A 5,432-nucleotide genomic window follows, 5' to 3' on the forward strand; every position below is an offset into this window, starting at 1 on the left:
GGCAAATCCTTCTTAGCTGAACCTGTCTCCTAAGCTAAGAACCATTGATTTTGCTGCCACTGTTGCATGCGATTTCTAAATGCTGCTTCCATTGCTGGGGGTACTTTTAAAAGAAAAAACCCTCCTGTTGTTAACATATGGATGAGGAGTGACTGGTAACGGGTCATAGTTTTAGACAGTGGCAAGTTCAGCAGAGCACAGACATTTAAACACAGTAAGTCCAGAAGTAGTTTCCCACTTGCACAGTGTTAATTCTGCCTGCTTAGGTCACTCCCACAGTGCCCCAGTAACATTGATGTTTTGTCTGAGCACAGCCCACCTCAGGAGCTGCTTCTGTCTGCCCTGTCGTCAGGATCCACCTGCATGTGCTTGTCCTGTAATCCCACCATACGTGTGCCAGGGATTTTACAGCACTTCACACCATGCCAAATCTCACCATGCTTTGCAGCAGACCTGCTGGTCTGCTGGTGCATGTGCCTTTAAATTGCACTACCTGTAGTTAAATATTTAGTTTATAAAAATTAAATACGAATCTCCTACAATTTACAGTTCCTTTGTTCTCACATCTGTCACATCACATGTTTAGCCTTCAGAAAACCTCACAGCCTATGCTGATGTCTGACCTAGCTGTACACAACAGCCTTCTGGGCTCTGTTTCAAGCATGGTCTGTAAATTGAGTGCTGAAATGTGTCACAAAAGTTTCCAGAATAGCTCTTTCTTTGGCTCATCATATGGTTTTATACAAAGGAACAGCTCAAATATTCATTGAATGCCTTTAGAGATGCTATTCACCATGCCACATTCTGCAGAAAATGACATGGCATATAGGAACTAATTAATGAAAATTGTGTCTATATATTACTTCTACACAGGTTGATTTATAAAAAAAATCTTCCACAATTTATGTATTTGGATGTGCAGACCACAGGTTTATCTACTACTCAAAAAACCACATTTCTATTATTGCTACTGGAAGCCACACACTCCTACCTTTCTTTTACTTCCAGATCAATAGAGAAAGCATTGGAAATATATTTAAAAATTACCTAAAAAACCCTTCTTGTTTCTGTGAAGCTTATATTTGAAGTTGAAAGTATCTAGCTCCACTGCTAATACTGTGGACTAACTATCTCTGAAATGTATGTTCTCACTTCTGACTTGAAATGGGTTTCCATTTTCTTTTTATCCTTTTCCTATGCTGTTTTGCAGCCCTTTCTTCATTCTCAGTTGTATAACTTCACTTGAAATAATGTTGGGAGCTATTTCAAGCACCTTTGTGGTGTGGATGTAACCTTTTTACAGCAGAGCTGCAAAGGCACATTTGTGCCTCAGCAGTGCACATGGCACTGTGACTGTGGCTGTAGCACCTGGCATAATGTATTTTCTTGGGTGGCTGTGGAAATTCTCACTCAGTGCTTTGTGAATCACTACAGAGTGGTGAATCACTGCAAAGTGGTCCTTAGACAGCTGACCTTGAGTTGACTCTCCCAAATATTTTCACTTACTAAACCTAATTAAAAGATGCATTGAGGATATTTATATTGCTGTATCTCTATAATTACAGTTGCTCTAAGGATGCTATTCTTTTGTGAAAGGGTGATAAGATGCTAATAAATAGCCTTTCATACTGAGGATAGCATCATACTAAGCTTGAAGGTCTTTATAATAATGGATTATGGTAAATTAATACTTCTCCATAAGGAAGATTATGTATCATAATTGTGTTCAAATGTATCACAAAAAAAGAATGCATTCTGTACGGAATTTATTTAGTAGATGGAACATCAGACTGGAGGAACCCAAGAAAGTCTTCATGAGCAGAAGTCCCCTGACTGTAGTGATCTGATGGCCCTAGGAAGTCAGGGCAGTAGATTCTTATGTAGAGCAAAAATTAAAGGACTAACCATTTAATTTGTGGTACATGTTACACAGTACCTGATAACCCTGGCTCTCTGTCAGTACTGGTCTACCCCGGTTGTGAGGGACTCTGTACAACAGGTCAGCAGCTTCTCTTTGGAACCATTCTCACAAAGAAATCCCACTGAAGACCAGAAGTGGCCTAGACCTGCACTGCATAGGAACATAAAACATTAGATCAGAAATGTCATGGAGCTCAGTTTCTGGTTTTGTCCAAGTTATTCCGTATCTCATGGGTATAACAGGCTTTCACGTTTCATATATTCCATGTATTCCCTGTCTTACACTGTGAGCTTAACATCTAGTGCATCTTGCCCTTCTGGAAGAAAGCTCTGTAGCTCTGACTGTTCCTCCGTGAGAGTCACCCTCCTTCTCCTCCCTGACCTCTGGCTAAATGGAGGAGTGGATTACCAGCAGAGGAATGTAACACTTCCAATTTGCCAGGTAGGCGGTAATTGCTGCGTTCCAAAGAGGTTACCACAGCAACCCCCTCAGAGATACACGTAGTGCACTCTGCTTCCAGAGTTTGTTAAAGTTATAAATCATGTTTAGTGTAGACTTGATATACTTTAACTTAGCTATTTCAACTCCAAGGAAAATCCAAATAAATAGGTATCTGTTTTCTCAGGTGACCAGCTTCTTACATTAGTTTTCCCTGCCAGTCCTAATAGAAAGTAATTATTATGATCTCAGCCATTTCCTTTTCCTCACCTTCCTATTTTCCATTACACAACTATAATTATTATTGATTATACCTAATTAGGATTCATTGTGCTTCAAAGATTTAATACTTGGTCTTTGCCTCTAAAAGGTGTTAATCTTACATTTAGGCTTAACATCATGAGTAATACAAAAGACAAGGGGAAAATCAAATGCAAAGGACAAGAGCGACCATTTCAAAAACACATGAGCTTTTCCTTAGTTAATGAGCTAGTTATCTATAATTTAGTAAAGTGTAAGTTTAAAGCATTTCCATAACTAGTATATGGAAGGGAATAGTACTAATGTGAAGCTTATTTATTTATTTCAGAAAAATGTTGTCTTGAGGGCAGCAGTATTTATCTGTATAGCACACGTGCACTTTACTGGTCATGTAAATTTCTTGGCTTGCTTATACACCAGGGACTCCCTTTTTCCATTGCACAAAAAGATACCCAATGAGTCATGATTCCCTGCAAACAGGCATTTTTAGATGCCCATCCCTCACCTATTTGCAGCTCACTGTTGTTATGTTCTCTTCAGTTAATTTCTGCATTTTCTTCTATGTTCTGGTCTTTGTGTGCACTTCATATCCAAGGTCATATGACACAGAAACAATGACAGGACTTTGTATATTGCATTCCCATTGTCCTCCAAAACAGGTTCTCCTCTTCAAAATACTAGGACTTGTGCGTATTCTCATGTTATTACTTTATCTAGGAAGTCACATCTCATTGTTAGCATTGATAACATTTTGCCTTATCTTGAAAAAGGTAGACTAAAGAACCTGATTCTTGACTATCTGAGGAAAAAAAGAAGATTTCATAGCCTAGTTAAAATTATGGTCTACAGGAATGAAAATTTTCCAGCTTGGTCTATAGGAATGAAAATTTTGGCCTGGTAAATCAAGCCTCAAGATTGAAAGTCTTGCCAGAAGAGTATGAAGGTTTACAAATTGTCTTTGCCAATAGGAATTTGGTACAAGCCACAGATCACACAGGAAGAGTGTTCTGTCTGATGGAAGAGTCAGCGATGTTGTAGGAAATGCATTAGGAATTAATAAATACATAGGTCAAAAAGCCTCTATAGACATGCTTGGTCTTCAGCCTCTAGATCCATTGCCTCTTGTTATGCTAACTATAGTGAGCAGTCTTTGCAGTCTAGAGCTACTTGCACTACTAAAGCACGTATTGCATTAGTTGCTCCAAGTCTTTGTCTGTTACAAATTCTATTACTGTACTTCTATTAATACTATCTATTACCATGCAATAGGAATCCCAAACAGAAGCCAGGTCTTTTGTTTTGATGATGTATTTGTGGGCATTGTGGGGATTGTGTTGGGAAGCATTATTAAACTCTATCCCAGTCAAACAATTGCAGAATGGTGAATAGGGAAGTGCCTGAGAATGTAGATGTTCTAAATATACTGCACTTCTAATTAAGTACTTCAGATATGATTCCAGGAATGTTAACTATTTTGAAATAAAAAGGAGACATTGTTCCAGCTGCTAGGAACTCACTATTTACAGAAAGTGAGTTGTTTTTTTTTCCTTGCAGTAGATTTCAATTTCACCATGAAAAAAATGTTATAAATACTGAACAAAAATTGTTTCCTTGACTATTCCTTACAGTGTTAACTGCTGAAGGAATGGAAATTCAACTCCTTCTGCATTTGAAAGGGAAAACTCTGTGCAACCCAGATGACATGAGAGCACATCCTGTGGTGACTTCTCACTGCTATGAAGAGTGAAAGGAAGGGCTTGGGAAACAGTCAGGGAATACCTCTGGAACTATCTAGACTCTGATTGACTGACAAGTCCTCAGTGCCAAGATGCATGTCCCAGTTCTGGCACAGCTAGAGGAGACCTGTAAATACTTAACAATAAGCATCAACTCCTACTGAGAAAGGCCACAGTTAAATAGTTTCTTTGTGGGCTTGTCTTGGCCTTCCAAGTGTCTATCAGAAAATTAATATATTTGTATTAAGACTTTCTCTGGAAGCCCCAAGAAGGTGTTCTTGTTTGGATTATGAAGCCATAAGCAAACATAACCCTTGTTTCCGTAAGCTTACTAAACCTTCTTGAAAACATTTTTTTATTTATATTTTTTTATTTAAGTGTCTTTTTATTTTGACAAATTTAAAGAGTCAAAGTGATGGAAATGATAATTCATTATCAAGTGAAATAAGTTAGTCAGTCTAGTAGGAATTTAATCCAATAGATACATGCAGCATCTCCGTGTTATCAACTCGCTCTGGCTCACCAGTGGCTGCTGCAAAGGAACACAAGAGAAATCTTTCACTAAGTGTCTTTGACTAAATCTTTGTGTTCAGGTCACAAAAGTAAGGTATTTTAGATTAATGAGTGAAGCAAGTTCCAGACTCTAAAATATTTTAACAGTCATTTGCATTTAGACAAAATGTAAAAATAGATTGCCACCAGGAATTTATTTAACTTACATATAGAGAAGTCCTTCTTGATACCATAGGACAACCATCTCTCAATAGAAGAGTGACAACAGCTAGTGAGAGATGCTGACTTGGCATAATTGAGGACCTGGTGGATCAGGCAGAACTTGGCACAGTATAGTTATTGCCAAGGCTAGATGCACTAGAATGACCTCTGCAAAGTACCTTAAAAAGAAGGGGAATAAGATAGATTTTGTGAAATTCACAAATACAAGTGCTTCAGGAGTGATGTGAAATGTACTCCTGGTCTGAACTATAGCATTTACATCAGTGCAGACCTTGCTTAGAATCAGGAGGGTGCCTGAGACTGAGCTGCCCTAATCAGTCATCTACTCTGGATTTCAGTTT

Source organism: Motacilla alba, chromosome 8, assembly GCF_015832195.1.
Source record: "Motacilla alba alba isolate MOTALB_02 chromosome 8, Motacilla_alba_V1.0_pri, whole genome shotgun sequence".
Classification (NCBI taxonomy): Eukaryota; Metazoa; Chordata; class Aves; order Passeriformes; family Motacillidae; genus Motacilla; species Motacilla alba.